The following is an 18,689-nucleotide window of genomic DNA, read 5'->3' on the forward strand; positions in this document are numbered from 1 at the left end:
CCAAGCAGTAAAAGAATCCTTGAGTTTGCCAACTGTATCTTTACATTGCTCTACATCATCAGGATAATCTTGAAAATCTTCAATTTTCTGAAATGTAATCTTATCCACCACCTTCACACATTTTGAAACATCAGTCTTAATAGTAATCAATTCTTCTTTCATACTACTTAATCTTGTTTCAAACTGATATTTAATAGACATAAAACCCTGACTCAATTGGGTTGATAATGTAGATAATGTATCTAATTGGCTTGATGGATCCACATAATAAGGAGTTGCAGAAGCTCCCACTTTACCTTCAGCCACATATTCAGATAAGGGCCTACCCTAATGTAGCACTGTCTCCTCCTCCTCCATTACTAGTAAGGTATCTTCTTCTTCAGTCCCAACATTTTCTTCTTCTTCCTCCTCAGTTGATGTAGGCACTTGCTTGACCCATCTGCGGGGACTAGGCCTCTCCCTCAGCAGTCCAGCAATACTGGGCAGCAAGGATTGTCCCCCCCTCCCGTCACAGGCAGAGTCGCAGCCTGTGTTGCTCCCATGCCTGGAGATCCGCGTATGCGCAATTGATCCTGTGATTCCAGGATCTGAAGTTGTTGTTTTCCCCGGGGAGGTGGCGCTGGTGTTACCTGAATCTTCGATGGGGCTTGACGAGTCAATCTTGGAGGAGGAGGAAGCAAGTCTCCAGGATCTATTTCCAAGGTAGGCCCTAATTCCTCTGTACTCGTTGCTTGCTTCATTCATTTTTTTTTTTTCACTGTCTGTGCCTTAGTTTGTCTCATAATTACTGTTACCAATCATTTAAAAAAATTTGGATACAGTTGTTTTATATTAAAAAAATTAAAATTCGAACTCTGTCGTGAGAGGTGTCTTCCCCATGTCTCCCACCTACACCATCATACCACGACCCCATAAAGTAGTTTTCTTATGGCTAAATGGTAGTACTGCCAGTCCATGCAAATGCAATATTTTGGATATTTTCAAGGGAGAATTGATCCATCAAGAAGGCTCTGTTATTATTAATTTACAAATCAAGATTGCTTTATTGCCATGAATTAAAACAAAAAATGTAATAATACACAAAATTCATTAACTTTTGCCTGCTAAAAAGGCACACAAAGAGGTGCCAATAGCATGACCCCAACAATATGAAAAAGAAAACCAGAAGAGGATCCATTCAGAGACCACCAGGTGTCCGTGGATTTGCCTCCAGTGCACACACGTAGCCTATGCAGTCACACAGTCTCCTGTTTTGTCCATTGGTGAACCCGAGTTCCCAGTTGCAAACCTCTGATATGATTAGGAAGCTTTCAGTGCCCAAGGCCCAAGGCACCTTCTTACCATTAGTATCGTCATGAATCCTGGTGCCAATACTTGGTCTCCACAAGCCAGTCTTAATTTTCCAGGAGCCTGCAACCTGTGTGTGTCCTTCAGCCTCCATGCCCCTTCCCTGTTGGTTCCTTTCCCAATCTTGACAAATAAATGATGGGCTGAAATTCCATCCACTTACAATTTGGAAGAATTCAGTTGGTTATGATATAAAAGGGGCAGCACAGTCGGCGCAATGCATTCACAGGGTTGGAATCCCATGCCCAAGGAGTTTGTATGTTCTCCCTGTATCAATGTAGGTTTTCACCAGAGGCTCCAGTTTCCTCCTATCCTTCAAAATGTACTGGGGGTGTAGGTTAATTGGGTATCAATTGGGTGGCACTTACTTGTGGGCTGAAGTGGTCTGTTACCGTGTTGTATGTCTAAAATCTAAAAATCTAAAAATATGATACTGGAGTTCCCAATGCCTTTAGGACCCATCAATGTTTTGGTTTGAAGGATCCATTGATCAATGGATCCTGTCATTCTCAATACATTAGTTTGAACCGGTGTTTCTGAGGAGAATCTTTAACCCTCTCCCTTAGACAGACCCTAGGTGAGCCTGACATCAGGGGTAGTTAAATTATTTGAAGGAGTTCTGAAAGATAGGATATAGGTATTTGGACAGACATGGGCTGATGACAGCCAGTCAGCATGGCTTTGTGCATGTGGGTCATGTTTAACAAATCTTGTAGAGTTTTTCAAGGAAGTTACCAAGAAGATAGATGAAGGGAAGGCTGTGGATGTTGTCTACATGGACTTTAGTAAAGATCCCACATGGGAGGTTAGTTCAGAAGGTTAAGACACTAGGTATCCATGGAGAGGTTGTAAACTGGATTTGAAATTGGCTGTGTGGAAGAAAACTGAGAGCAGTGGTGGATGATTGCTTCTCAGACTGGAGGCCTGTGACTAGTTGTGTGCCTCAGGGAACTGTGTTGGAACCATTGTTGTTTGTTGTCTATATTAATGATCTGGATGATAATGTGGTAAATTTGATCAGCAGGTTTGCTGATGACATAAAGATAGGAGACATTGTGGACACCGAGGAAGATTTTCAAACCTTGCATAAGGATCTGTACCAACTGGGAGAATAAGGCAAAAAAATGGCAGATGGACTTTAATGCAGACAAGTGGGAGGTGATGCATTTTGGAAGAGCAAACCAAGGTAGGACTTACACAGTAAACAGTAGGGCACTGAGGAGTGCAGAGGAGCAAAGAGATCTGGGAATACAGATACATAGTTCCCTGAAGGTGGCGTCACAGGTGAACCTGGTTGTAAAGAGATTGGGCAAAGGAGTTAAGGGTTATGGAGATAAGGCTGGAAAGGGGTACTGATGGTAGTGATCAGCCATGATCTGTAAAATGGCGGTGCTGGCTCGACGGTCCGAAGGGCCTACTCCAGCTCCTATTGTCTATTGTCTATTGTCTTTTGGCATCTTCGCTTTTATAAATCAAAGTATTTAGTATAGGTGTTATGTTGAAGTTTTTTAAGACAGAGGTGAGGCCAAATTTGGAATATTATATGCAGTTCTGGTCACCTAACTGGAAGGATACCAATAAGATTGAAAGAGTGCACAGAAGATTTACTGGATGTTGCTGGGTCTTCAGGAGTTGAGTTACAGGGAAAGATTAAACAGGTCAGGATTTTATCTCTTGGAGCAAAGAAGAATGAGGGGATATTTGACAGAGGTTAACATGATTATGAGATGTATAGACAGAGTGGATGTGAATAGGCTTTTTCCACTTAGATTTGGGGGAGATAAATTTGAGAGGTCATAGTTTTAGGCTGAAAGGGGAAAGGTTTAAGGGGAACATTAGGGGGAAAGTGGTGAGAATGTGGAGTGAGCTGCCATCTGATGTGGTGAATGTGGGATCAATCTTATGTTTTAAGAATAAATTGGATAGATACATGGATGGGTGAGGTCTGGAGGGTTATAGAGTGGGAGCAGACCAATGGGACTAGCAGATTAATGGTCAGCACAGACTAGAAGGGCTGAATGGCCTGTTTTCTTTGCCGTAACGTTCTATGGTTTTGGGAAATGGAGCAATGGTAAATTTTAATTAATGCAAATAAATGCACCTTCAGGCCAGGCTAAGCTTTGTCATGTCTCTAAAAATCAGCTGCTGCTTTCTGTCTAAACTAGCAAAGTGGCAGATGGGTGCCATTCTAAAGAAGTCAAACAGCAAGGAGCAGCAGGGTGAGATTTTCTTATCTTGACACCAGAACATTCCAAAATGTTCTTTTGGAATCAATAACCTCTGCACTACCATTCCCCTGAGGAATTCATCTGAGCTTTTAAAATCTATTTTTTTTCCATATCAATTGTTCATTTTTTAATTACTTGATGAAAAATATGTGCTTAATATCTAACTTTCTTCTGGCACTCATTTCTTCAGTCTATGATTCGTGCACATCAAAGATGTTTCCCAGATAAACCACTTGCCCAGACTCAAAGCCTTAATTTTCAAGAAAATCTGGAAGGCATCTCTCAGGGTATATGTTCTTTCCTCATGACATAGATGATAGATGAATATTTCATGTAAAATTCTGGAAAATTTCCAATAATTCTCCAAAAATTCATCTCAATATAAAGGAGCAGCAGTTATGCGAACATGAGATTGCCTACTTCAGCTGTCTCCAATGGGTATAGGCTTCCACTGGGAGGATAACTCCCTGCTGATTGGTAAAGCTCAGGACTGTTCAGTGCAATGGAGAGGTTCTCCCAGAGTAGATGGCTTGATATTGACAGCTCTGGGGGCCTGTCCCAGACTGTCAAAGATGTCACAGATATTGAAGGCTTGTGAATGTTTTTGACACATAATCATTCAAAAAGAAACAGAAATAATTAAAAAATAAAATTATTGATGTTAAAACACTAAAAATGCTGACACACTAAAAAAACCCAAATGCATTTAAATTCAAGGGTTTAAATGAAATTAAAAGGTTAACTTATTGCCTGGAGCCAGTTGCTTGTTCCATTCATTTGAACTGGGCTGCTGTACCTGAGCCAGCTCCAATCTGGCACCAGTTCAGTGGGCAGATTTCCCAGCCTTGAGATCTGCAAAGGTCTGTGTTGTCCGATCGGATTCCAGTGGGAATCCATCAATACAACACAATTTGTCTAAGCCCAAGACTTAATTGCAGTGAAAGTCTATGGTTCAGCTCATGCTCAGAAATCCAGAGCTTCTGTTAAGTTGAATGCTTAAAATTCAACAAACCTTTGCAGATCTGCCAACTTTTTAAATGAAGTTACGTCCAGTATAAGAAGAGACCTCAGCATGGCCAGCAAACCATTTCAGCAATATATCCTAAGACTTTTAAGTCATGTCATTAAGTATGCAGCCCTCTATTCTATTTGCTTTTCCTTCTGCATAAGTGAATTGGTTGATTTATCCAGAAATGCTCTTAGGCCACTACAGTTGCTATTTCAAGCTGTTCCTTAAATGTTACCCATTTTCAGATTTTACAAGTTAATCTCATGAAGTTAAAACAATGTAAATTCTATCAGCCATATTTCTGCCATTAAGTTGGTGTGTATAGATTGAGTTGGATTGTTGCACATTGCTTTAATGCTTCAGAATATCAAACCAGCAGTTGCACTGATATATCTCAAAACGATACGTCAATGAGGAATCAAATCCATAGGACTAGTAGTGTTGGTAATCAATCTTGAGCTCCTCTTGAGAGTTATCACCACTGCACCAACTTCATTTCCACAATGGTTGAAAGAGGTCAAATGTTAGATGTCTTGCGGTCAGTAACTAGCCTTTTGACTCTTCTTTTCCAAGGCACCTCAGGATAGAGTACTCTAATTTTGCCTGTACAAATGTAACAACAAAAAAATTGAAAACTATCCTGGCCAAAGCAATCTGTTTATTTGGTGTATACTGCACCACACTGCTTTCCACAGCAGTGCCATCAAGAATATACACCCCACAAAGATTACCTTCATCTCAACAACCTATCAAAAAGACAGATGGAATATGAAAATATCAATACCAACACCTACAGGTTTCATTCCAGGTACATATCAATGAGATCTGCAAATCCCTTGTTATTGCTTCAATCAAATTGCTGGAGCCTTGAATAAAAAAAAATGGAAGTATTTCACCATGAAGATTTCAGTGGTCCAAGATAGTTCAAACTAGAGAGGCAAGGGGGCAGGAAACAGAACAGCAGGACTACAAATGGAGGAGTTGGGGGTGGGGGGGGGGGGTGTGTGTCAGATGTTTTAGTATGTAAGCCTGAAAGGAAGGATGGGAGAGACAGGTAAATTAACACAGTGAGACATGGCAGGAACCTTGTACACTCACTAGCAACAGGCGAGTTCCTTCATGGTTAGCTAATCTAGAGATAGTTTGGATTCAGAACTGGAAGGTCCAAAGAAAACAAGGGATAGTGAGAGAAGGGTATCATTTTGGAAAGAGGCCCATGACCATTGATGTTTGGCAGGGATCTGCATTGGGAACCCTATGGTTTGAGATATATATAACTCACAGATGAAAAATAGGTGGGTGGGTTGGTAAGTTTGTCAATAACACTAAGTTGTCAACAGTGCAGAATGCTAAAAGAATACAGTAAGGTATTGATCAATTGATCCATTGCAGAGATGAGCAGAGAGATGGCAGATGGAGTTGAATCCAAATGTGAGATGTTGTACCTTGAGAGGTCAAAGAAGAAGGAAAAGTACACAGTTAATGGCAGGATTCTTAAAAACATTGATGTGCAGAGGGATCTGGGGATTCAGATCCTTAGCTCCTTGAAAGTGGTCATGCAAGTAGATAGGGTAGTAAAGATGTATGGTACGCTTGTCCTTCAGTGGATGGGGCATTGAGAATAAAAGTCAGGAAGTTATATTCCAGTTGTATAAAACGTTAGCTTGGTTGCACTTGTAATATAGTGTGCAATTCTGATTGTCCCATTTCAGGAAGGCTTGTTCAAGTCAAGTTTATTGTCATCTGATTTGGACATGTACATATACAATATACATAATCTGACAAAACAGTGTGTGCATATATATAAACACACACACACACACACACACACACACACTCACACACACACACACACACACACACACACACACACACACACACACACACACACACACACACACACACACACACACACACACACACACAGTACTGGATATATATATATATATATATATATATAAATGATTCTCTGAGTCCTCTTTAAGCTCTGTTCCCCGTAGCTATTGTCGATAGAGGAAAGGGAGACTCCAGTGATCTTCTTAGCAGTTTTACTCACCCTCCATACTGACCATCAATCTGATACTTTGCAACTACCATAGCTCACTATGATGCAACCAGCTAGGACACTCTCTATTTTGCTACTATAGAACATTGTTAGAAAGGTTGCCAGTGGCCTTGCCTTCCTCATTGTCCTGAGGATGTGTAGGCACTGCTGCGCCTATCTGACTAATGAGGTGGCATTGTGGGTGCAAGGTACATCATCCTTTAAATGGACATCAAGGAATTTTGTGCCTCAAACTCTCTTTATGATGGAGCCATTGATATGTAGTGGAGAGTGGGTGAAGTCCAATGTCATGATGACATTGTAAATCAGATTGTTCTTGTACACTGTACAAGCCTATCAACCAACTCTCTGTAAGCCAACTCATCATTGATCCTGATGAGACTAACTACCATTGTGTCATCCACACTCTTGATAATTCTATTGGAATTGAACTTGGCAGAATAGCTGTAGGTTAGCAGTGTAAATGTAGCAGGCTGAGCACGAACCCTGAGGTGTGCCAGTGCTCAATGTGATGAGGATTGAAATTTTGCTGCCAACTCAGACTGGCAAAGTTCTTTCACTCAAGAAGTCCAGGAGAGGGGTACTGAGGGCAAGCAAGGAAAGTTTAGCCACCACCCTCTGAGCTTTAATTGTGTTGACCACCAAGCTGAGGTCAATGAACAACAGCCTGGCATATGAGGCAACATTCTCTAGGTGATCCTAGAAGGAGTGTAAAGTCAGGGCTCCTCTGTGGATCGGTTTGGCCGATAAGCAAACTGTAATGGGACAATGGTCACTGGTAGATGCACTTTGATTTTCTCCATAACCAGTTGCTCAAAACACTTCTTGATCGTGGAGCTGAGTGCCACTGGACAATATGGAAGAAATTTACCAAGATGTTGCTTTGATTAGAAGGTATGAAATATTGGGAAGTTGGACACACTTGGGTTGTTTTCTATGCAGCATAGATTAGGGGATACCATACCGCCAGGATCATTTTTCCCAAGGTAAACATGTTGTATAACTAAAGGACATGTGTGTAAGGTGAGTGGAAGAGGTGTTTAAAGGAGACGTGCAATAAATGGATTGCCAGGAGTAGTGATGGAAGTAGATGCAATAGTAGCATTTATAATGCTTCTAGAGAGATACATGAAAATATAAGGCATAGGGGGACCACATCATGAGCAAACAGCAGAGTTTTCATCAAATTTGGGCATCACATCAGTGCAGATGTCAGGGGCCAAAGGACCTGTTCCTATATTGAATTGGTCTATATTCGGAGGTGGCTCACCAACATCTTATCAAGGAGAATTAGAGATGAGTCTGCCAGCAATGCACGGATCCCTTACAAATATAAATCGTCATATGATGTCAGGCCCTGATGTTATACCTGGCAGAATTCTGATTCTGAATTCTGATTCTAAATTCTGATTCAGATTCGAGGTACTGAAACTCTGTGCCAACCAACTCGCTGAGTGTTCACAGATATTTTCAATCTCTCACTGCTGCAATCGTAAGCTTCCTCCTGCTTCAAAAGGGCATCAATCATACCCGTGCCCAAGAAGAACTGCCTCAATGAATATTGTCTGGTAGCACACTCATCTACTGCCGAAAAATGGTTTGAGAGATTGGTCATGGCCAGAATGAACTTTTACCTAAGCAAAGTCCCAGACCCACTGCAATTTGCCTACCGCCACAATTGTTCCACAACAGCTGTAATCTCACTGGCTCTCTACTCAGCTCTGGATTACCTGGACAACAATACCTACAGCAGACTGTTTTGCATTGATTACAGATCAGATTTCAATACCATTATCCCCTCAGTACCAGTCAGCAAGCTTCAAATCCTAGGCCTCTCTACATCCCTCTGCAACTGGTTCCTTAGCTTCCTCAAAGGAAGACAACAATCAGTGCAGATTGGTAACAACATCTCCTTATCACTGACAGCACAGGTGCCCTTCAAGGATGTGTACTCTCTCTACACCCATGACTGTGTAGTCAGCACAATTCAAATGCCATCTACAAATTTGCCGATGATACCTTAGTTGTCAGCAGAATCACAGATGCCAATGAGGAAGTGTATATGAGTGAGGTAGTTCAGTTGGGTGAGTGGCGTCACCACAAAATCCTTGTGTGCACAATATCAGTAATACTAAGGAAATTATTGGGAACCTCAGGAAGGGGAAGACAGGAGAACACAAACCAGTCCTCTTCGAGAGGTGGAGAAGGTAAGGAACTTCAAATTCGTGGGTGTCAACCTGGCACCATCATATTGATGCAATCATGAAGAAGGCTCGCCAGCAGCTGTATTTCGTTAAGAGTTTGAGGAGATTTGGCAGGTGTTAATTGTGGATTGAGGAGGATCACATGACCTCCTTGTCTGAAACCAAGTCAGAAGTTGCATCACTTGCCAATTAAGGTTGAACTCTGCCCACCCATTAGTGCACACCTTACCATTGGCTTATTGAATGATGCACATCATCAACGGCTAGATGCCCAGCTCAGAACCGTATAAATTCTAACATATGCTAAAAAAGTTCACTCTCTCCGCCTCTTGGTCCAAGCCACAAACATCACTCCATGCCAGGTGGCCACTGTGCACTTGCTGGATGAGTCATGGATAAGGTGGGCACAACACTTAGTTGGGCCATAATACTAGGATAGATCAGTGTTTGCTGGGAGCCAAAACCCCCGTTGGTACAGGGAATTCGGAGTGTGTTTGAAAGTCCCTATCTGTGAGTTTGTACACATGCAGGAGAGTGTGGTAAGGTAAGCAGCCACTGGTATCAAGGACCCTTGTGCCTGCTTACGTCGTTATAGTATTTAAGTCTCATACCGTGCAGAGGATAGGTGGCCACTGTATCGAAGTCCATCCTGGATCTTATGTGAATGCTCATGTAGTTATTGAGTTGTTGAGGTGATTAAGTACTGATTGATATCTTCCTCTGTTTGATTCCCATGTGTACAATAAAGTTACCTTTGATTGTAAAACTTGTGCCCAGACTCGTCTCTCTGTGAACCCACCAAACCTAACACTATTCCCCACACAAGAGCAGGTCTCTAAAGATAGTTACAAATTTCTACAGGTGCACTGTAGAGAGCATAGAGAGCATTCAGATTGATTGCATCCGTCTGTTATGCAGGTGCCCATGCACAGGTCTGGAACAGCCTACAGAGGGTTGTAAGCTCGGCAAGCACAATCATGGGCTTCAGTCTTCACTCCATTGAGGATAACTTTAAGAGGCAGTGCTTCACGAAAGCAGCTTCTATCTATCCTCAAGGATCGTCATCACTGAGGCCATGCCCTCTTCAGAGTGCTACCATAAGAAAGGAGGTACAGGACTCTGAAGATACACTCAATGTTATAAAAACTTCTTGCTCTCCACCATCTCATCTGAACGAACGATGAATCTATGGGCACTTTGTCTCCTTTTTTTTTTGCATGTTATTTATTTTAATATTGTAGATATAAAACTGCAATTTATAATAATTTTGCACCTTGGTCTGCACAATATTGCTGCTGCAAAGTCTCAAATTTCATGACACATGTTCATGACAACGATTCTGATTTTTATCAATGGGAATTAGGGATGAATTTGCCAGTGATGCCCATATCCCATACAAAAACAAAGAAATAATTATCAGCTATGGCTAGAGGAGAAACTGTGATGGAGATACTGGAAGTCACCTGGCGAGATTATTTAAGGTTAGTTGAATATGTGTTCCCTTCTGAGGAATGATGTACAGATCTTGTACGAACAAACCATTTCGATCAAAATAAAGAGTTGATATGAATTAAGCGATGTAATTTTAATGGGGTTGCAAGACCAAGCAGATCTTGGGCCATGTAGTTTGAGAACGTAATTAAAATTCAAACAAGATCCTTAGGTTAATCAATGGAGCCATAAAGTAAAAAAAGAAAGGACCATTAGCAGTCTTAATAAAGTTTTTATTAGACTTAATTTGTATCACTGAATTCAACATTTTAAGAAATGGTTAAAAATGAGTTACTAGTAGTTACTAGTTTAGGTTGTGATGAGGGACTCCAATTACATGAATTAACTAAGGTTGTTTCTTTCATCCAGAACAAGATAAGAAGTTTTACAGAGAAACCCAAAATATTTCCTGTAGTGTCTGTTGGGGCCTTTCATATAGGCAATCAGACAGAGGCAGAAGTGGATCAGAACTATTGAAGGCAACAATTCTCAATTGAACTGCAGTCTCTGGGCACAACAATATATCTGAATTGTACAGATTCTTAAATTAACTTTGTATCTAATATTTATGCTGTCTACCTAGAATGCGTAAAGAGATTTCCCCCCCTCCCCCACCATGCTAGAAGATTTAGTATTCGCACAGTCCAAATCAAGTGGATCAGAAGCAACTTAAGGAAACAGACCTAAAAGGAAAGCTCGGATTTGGCCATAGCAGGGGTTAGGGCTTGGAATTATTTAGTGCACAAAGAGCCATCATATGCACAATGGGTTAAATAGACTATTTAATTGTGTCATTCTACACTCTTACCATTTCAGCATTTTTTTCATTCAATGCTTTTACAAACAAAAAAATGGAATTTTGGATATTGTAATGTTGACGGAAAGTAAATTCATTTGTACTGGTGAAGCATAATTAGAATCTGAGTATTTTTTTACAGGAGAAATTAAATAATCAGATTTGCCAAAAGATCAAATAACACCAAGAAAATTCAAAGGACGTTTTCTTATTCATGAAATTGTTATTATGTAAAGATTGAAAATAGATCAGGCATAGAATCTCAGTTAAAATAAAATGACCACCCATTCAGAAATAGATTATCTGAGAAGTAAAACAGTCATCCCACATCCTGTCTGGGATATTATTTATGTCTGAATTTCATGGCTATGACCTGTCACCAACATAACATACCGTATATGATTTATTCTTTTGTGCATCATTGTTTTATATAGTAGAGATCCAACTTGGGCTGTGCAACATGGTGTAGTGTAAAGATTTATTTGCTACAACTTATTTTAAATGATGTTTCAAAAATGAGAACTAGTCTGAAGCAGCATTTATAGAATATGTAAAATTAGTCCTGTGAAGTCAATATCCAACATGTAAAATCTTAATGGAATCATTTTTCCTTTCCTTGGCTCATAATTATTTCAGCTCTTCAACAAAGGAAAATAGTCCCTCAGATGCAAAACCATGTTTTCTTGTTTTGTCATGAGGCAAAAAAAAGATGGCTATTATGGCATTTCTGTCACAAATTACTCACCATTTTACATTTACAATAATTAGATTTAGTGCAGAAATTTATGATAAAACACATTGATCCGGCACTATCAATGACTCCAAAGGCTGAATGAGGAACGTTAGGCTTTAATACATATTAGATTTCAGCTGGCCCGACTCCATGAGCTCAAATGAATGGAAGTGGGTAGGGAGGTCGATCTTTATGGCCAGGTCACAGCGGGAGGGGTTTCAGGAGATTGAGTCGTCAGTGGGTGGGCCAGCCACTTATACCCAGAACAGCACCACACATATCAAAATCATTCAAATAATGAACCTGTTTTGGAGTGGAGTTATTTTGACTTGTGTGGATGTTGAACCATTATTTTGAACAATACTAAACTAATTTAGCCCCTGGATTTCTTACTAACATCTCTTAAAGAATCTGCTTCAACTCTTCCTGAATTCTAAGTCCATTTGAACACTTGAGTCTTTTGCAGTATAAAACAATTATCAACTTGGCATATCTTGCTGTTCCAGACAGCTGCAATCACACCCTAACATTGAGTGCATTTGGAGGGATTAGCTCTTTTAGCTTAGTCATATATCAATATTTTTCATTGGAACTAAAAGGGGTCAAACAAGACTTCATCCTGCAGAATACGACTGAATCCTGATTTGATCTTATCAATTGACGAAAGGGTGTAGATGCAATAATTTTTTTTCAAAATTACGTCTGGAAGAAAGTATCTTCAGGATGAATCACTATTAACTGTTCAAAGATGACAATCATTAGGTTGTCAATATCCGGGCAGCGGGATAATCATCCCCCTTGTGTTCACATACTTCCCCTCTCTGGGGTTCTGTGTCACTCTGAACTGCCACTTTGTGCTGGCGCATGTTTTCATTACACTGTGCCTGCTTCTAGCCTCTGTTGGCCTCGTATCTTCTCCGGTAGGTTTCTATATCATTAATTTAAAAGGTTTTTACAATTAATGTGGTGTTAGGGTTAGAGTTAGGGTTAGAGTTATTGTGGGTGTTTCTTGGTAAGCTTGGGTCTGTGTTAGGGTGTCCCTAAAATTTGTCATAAGTGTGCTTGCCCAGGGAGTCTGTTGTGGGGATTGGTGTTGTTGTGGGGCTTCCATCAGCGCTGTCTCCGCTCCATCCTCAACATTCATTGGAATGACTTCATCACCAACATCGAAGTACTCGAGCTGGCAGAGTCCGCAAGCATCGAATCCATACTGCTGAAGACCCAACTGCGCTGGGTGGGTCATGTCTCCAGAATGGAGGACCATTGCATTCCCAAGATTGTGTTATATGGCGAGCTCTCCACTGGCCACTGAGACAGAGGTGCACCAAAGAAGAGGTACAAGGACTGCTTAAAGAAATCTCTTGGTGCCTGCCACATTGACCACCGCCAATGGGCTGATATCGCCTCCAACCGTGCATCTTGGCACCTCTCAGTTCGGCAGGCAGCAACCTCCTTTGAAGAAGACCGCAGAGCCCACCTCACTGACAAAAGACAAAGGAGGAAAAACCCAACACCCAACCCCAATCAACCAATTTTCCCCTGCAACCGCTGCAACCTTGCCTGCCTGTCCCGCATCGGACTTGTCAGTCACCAACGAGCCTGCAGCAGACGTGGACATACCTCTCCATAAATCTTCGTCTGCAAAGCCAAGTCGAAGAAGAAGAAGAAGATGATTTGGGTTGTCTTTGAAAAGTGTTGAGTCTGGGTAAGAGTTAGGGTTAGGGTGTTAATATGTGCTCAGTGGGATCATCATTCCCTTGTGTTCACTTGTTTCCCCTCTCTGGGGTTCTGTGTAACTCTGCACTGGCACATTAGGGTTAGGGTTAGGTTGTAAGATTGGGTCTATGTTAAGGTGTTCCTGTAATTTGTCATAATTGTGCTGGCCCAAGGAGTCTGTTGTGGGAATTGGTGTTGTTGTGGGGCTTCTATTTGGGTTGTCTTTGAATGGGGTTGAGTCTGGGTAAGGGTGGAAATCGGAGCACCCAGAGGAATCCTACGCAGTTCACAAGGAGAACTTACAATCTCCTTAAAGACAGCCCTGGATTCGAACCCGAGATGCTGGTGCTGTAATAAGATTGCGCTAATCACTACATTAACCGTGCCACCCAGATTTCTAGTATTTGTTTAGAAATTAATTGTGATGGATGTCTTGCATGTTTAGACATTGCTCAATGAATCACAACATAGATGCGGCTTTCAAACAACTCTGACTACTTTTGTAATCGCAATGTATCAACATTTCAAGAAGTGCAGGGAACCTTTAAACAATGCTCACCTCTCGTGTGATCAATCACTTTACTGTGGTGCCTGTGCACATTGCTCTAACTTTAATATATCTTGAAAAGATTTTATTTTATTTTGCAGCACAATTTGCAGTAGACTGTATAAAATAGAACATTGTACACAGAAGCTTTCTGAGTTTCATTTGGTAGCACAGAAGCAAGGAGAAAGCGAATGTATTGTCCTCTGGGAGTGCGGACCCCAGAGTGGAGAGGGGTGGTGATGTTGTCTCTGAAGAAATTAATATTACCATACAACTACCAAAAATTTACTTGTTACAGAAGCATGCTTTCTGCATTTCAAGTGGATATGAATGCTACATTTTCTAGCTTGGAAATTGGATTGGATAGCCCTGTTTCTACGTGCTGCACAAACTATTTTACCAGTGGTTCTGAGTAACATTGCATCAGATAAAATAAAACTGGATTGAACACTTGAATGTATAATCTACATTTGTTCCTGTGTCAGGGAAATGTGATGTCCCATGTTGCACACTGTACATTTCTTCTGCCATTGGTGTCAAAACCCCACACAGCCAGTGACCTGAGATAGAACCAGAAGTGCATCATGCTGCATTCTTCCTTTTCCCACTCTTTAAAACAAACACCTCTGGCATCAGATCAGCCTGGCCAGCCACAACTGCACACGTTGTAGCTCTTTCTGATTTATAGATCTCTACGTCTAATTAGATTGGTGTTAATTCCAGGCACCCTTGTTGAGATTGCACAATGTATTTGCATGTTTCTGCAGTTTTTGGAGCAGTACACGTCTGCTGGTCCAAGAAAAGGTGGGGATGCACTGTAGTGTCAAATATTCAGTTATCTACTCCTGAATACTGAAATATCTGTCCTTGGCAATATCACATCCTCTTCACTGATCATCAATACAGGGACACCTCAAGCTGTGTGCTTGCACTCAATAAAATCAAAACAAAGGAGCTGACTTGAGGAAGGGAAAGCCAGAGGTATACAATCCAGTGATCACTGGTGGAATCAGAGGTAGAGAGGGTGAGCAAATTTAGGTTCATGGGAGTCACTATCTCGGAGGATCTTACCTGCCTGACATCTTGAAGAAAGCACCTCAGTGCTCCAACGACTTGAGGAGTTTGCAGAAGTTTCGTATGACACCAGAAACCATGGCAAATTTCTACAGATGTGTGGTAGAAAGTGTGCTGACCGGCTGTATCATGGTCTGGTATGGGGACACCAATAACCCTGAACATAAAGCCCTCCAAAAGGGAGTGGACACAGCCCAGGACATCACATGCAAAGCCTTCCCCATTATCGAGAACATTTACAAGGGAACACTGCTGTCAGAGAGCAGTGGCAATCATCAAAGACCCACACCACCCAGTTCTCGCTGCAGCCATCAGGAAAGAGGTCAAGGTGCCACAAGACTCACACTACCAGGTTCAGCAACAACTGCTATTCTTCCAGCATTAGACTCCTCAACAACAAACTCAATCAAGGACTCATTTAAGAACCTTTATTTGTGCACTTTAATGATTTTAAAAAAAGTCTCTATTGCACAGTCAGTTTGTTTATCTTCCTTATCTGTTTACAGTTTTTTATTTGTTAACATGTATACGCTGTGTACAGTTTTTTTTTCACTATCAATAAATGGTAATTCTGCCTCACCCATTAAAAAAAGAACCTTAGGGTTGTATGTGACTTTATGTATGTTCTCTGACAATAAATCTAAAATCTGAAATCTAGTCCCATGCTCTATTCCTTACACACTCAAGACTGCATAGCCAAGTTCAGCTCCAATGAAATCAATAAATTCACTGATAACACCACCTTTGTTGGCTGAATAATGGGAAATGATCAGTTAGGAAAGGGTGGCACAGTTAATGTAGCTATTACTGGAATGCGATTACAGGTCAGCAACCAGGGTTCAAATTCTCCTGTAAGTTTGTATGCTTTCCCCATATCTATGTGGGTTTTCTCTGGTGCTCACATTTCCTCCCTCGTTCCAAAGACATATGGGGTAAGTAGGTTAATTAGTTACCTGTGTGTATAAGGGTGGCACTGTTTTATGGGTCAGAAAGGCCTATTACCGTGCTGTATCTCTAAACTAAATTAAATATTAGATGGAGATCAAGAATCTGATGGTGTGTTGCCAGATCAAAAAATATTGTTCTCAATATCAGTAGGACCAAAGGGTTTATTGTGGACTTTACAAAGGGGAGGCTAAGGGACTAAATAACGTTTTTTAATGAAGATTTACAGAGGAAAGGTTAGTACGTTAATCTTTAGGGGAGTCTGCATATCAGAGGACATCTCTAGAGCCAATACATTGAGGCCACAACAACGCCTTTTTTTTAAACTCAGATCTTCTTAGAGGGCATAACTTCAGGATTGAAGGGAGCTCATCTTAAAACAGAGATGTGAAGGAATTTCTTTAACCAGATAGTGGTGAACCTCTGGAATTTGCTACCACATGCGGCTGTGGAGGCCAAGTCGTTTGGTTTATTTAAGGCAGAGGTTGATAAGTATCTGGACAGTCATTGTATCAGTGGTTATGGGGAGAAGACAGGGGAGTGGGAGAATGGATCAGCTCACAATGAAATGGTGGAGTAGGTTCAATGGGTTGAATGGCCTGTTTCTGTTCCTAGGTCTTAAGGTCTAGGTCAGAGAAAATTTGGCATATTATTGATACTGCACAAAACTTCTACAGGTGTACTGTGGAAAGAATACTGACTGGTTTGGAATCTTGAGTGCACAGGAATTCAGAAAGCTGGAGAAAGTGGCAATGCAGCCAAATCCATCACAGGCATTGAAAGCACCTATGAGAGATGCTGCCTCAGGAGGGCAAACAATATTGTAAAGTAGCCTCATCACATTATGAGGTTACAATCTCTTCTCACTGCTTCCTTCAGGCAGAAGGTACAGAAGCCTGAAGTCCAATACCTTTAGATTTTTATCCAACAGTTATTTGGCCCTTGAAACTCCTCAAAGTATCCAAACACTAACCATTTCTGTCTGCACTACTCTTTATTTCTAGCAGTAACTGCAGCTGAATTGTTAGCTACCCTTTGATATTTATGATCTCTTCTTCTGTCTTGTTAAATTTTTACTTTTGTAGTTGGTGTATCGTTTTGGCTGCAGCAGGTAAGAATTTTGGTCCACTGGCATATTGTATTTATTGTTCTGTTCCCTGTTCTATGTTCTAAGTCGTAGTTGAATAAATTAATGCTAACAAACAGCATTGAACAAGCTCTTGTTGGAGGTGGTCATTAAATTACATCAATAAGTTTAATGCCACTTGTCATTTAACAGCAAATATCCAAATATTCAGGAGGATATGGCTTTCTTTGTTCCCTGAGGAGCAGAGATCATTTTCAGACTGTGCTGCATTTAAACCTCAATTCCTTTCAGTTTGTTCCAAATAGCATGGGAATAAAGAGCTCCTAACATTATTTCTCCATTCTCCTCCCACACCATTCTATTTCTCTTCCTCTGTTCCACTTCTTCCTGTTCCTCATAGGTTTGTTTCATTGTCTCCAGCACTCTTGCTATTGGCATTGGTTGGGAGTAAATTTTCTTTGGGTCAACACAGAACACAGACATATTTTACATTGTGGTACCTAACACGTTCTGTACCATTAGACAATGTTTAAAAATATCTGCAGTTGTTTAAAAAAATCTGTCAATGAGATTTTGGGGTGCATGAGACACCATTGCCCTCGTTATCAATTCTTTGATTAGATTCAGTGATTGGATTAGAATGGGCAGAATGGGATATCTCATGATGAAGTCTTAAAAAAGGCTCTTCTCCAGATATTAAATGGTGACCATTGTTGTCATCACCCTATAATTGCAGACAAGTTGATCAATGAAGCAGTGTTATCCAATTTGCTTCCCAAACATTCCTGAATTTTGGAGTGGATGCAGTCATCCCTTCCTTACCCTATTGGGAATCTGCATACCCCAGCAAACTACTATCCACACTTTGTTCGCTGGTCTCCACCCAAGGAGAAGGTATATTCTTTAACAGAGATGCAAGGGGCTGGAATATATATGACATGTTTCTGGAATCCGTCTGGTAAAAATTGAAGGTGCAGATAGTATCTTCTAAGAAGTTCCAGGTTTGCTGATCATGGCAAATCTCCATGAAGATCTGCTGGGAGATGCAATTGTCCCAAGCACTTACCCTCTGATGTTAATAAAGCAATACTCCCTGTATATTGGTTGTGGACATTAACAGTTATTCTTTCCTTCCGTCATGCTCACAAAGCTGACGAGCTGATGAGCTGACGATCGCTTAAATAAGCCCCAGTGGCTCCTTATGACTTCTGAAACGCCAACATTATTCAACAATGAAAATCAAATAAAGCTGATCAACCAGTTATTCTGACCAACCAAATCATTCCGTATCTCTTTTTCATTCACATAAGGAGACCATTTTTTTTTCTATGGCTAAACAGAGACACCTGGTTGATTAATAAGCTGGTGGCCATTGAAAGGGCACTGAATGAAAAGTGATGTGACCAACTGTCAGTCTGATCAATTTGCCCGGAAATACAAATTCAAA

At 40.9% G+C, this 18,689-nt stretch overlaps 1 long non-coding RNA gene across 2 annotated transcripts in view; it reads right to left on the reverse strand.

The window, feature by feature from the left end:
* The window catches only part of LOC138762804 (uncharacterized), a 311,006-nt gene that overhangs the window by 174,657 nt on the left and 117,660 nt on the right, over window positions 1-18,689 (reverse strand). The window lies entirely within an intron of this gene.

The sequence above is a fragment of the Narcine bancroftii genome, chromosome 1 (assembly GCF_036971445.1).
Source record: "Narcine bancroftii isolate sNarBan1 chromosome 1, sNarBan1.hap1, whole genome shotgun sequence".
Taxonomy (NCBI): domain Eukaryota; kingdom Metazoa; phylum Chordata; class Chondrichthyes; order Torpediniformes; family Narcinidae; genus Narcine; species Narcine bancroftii.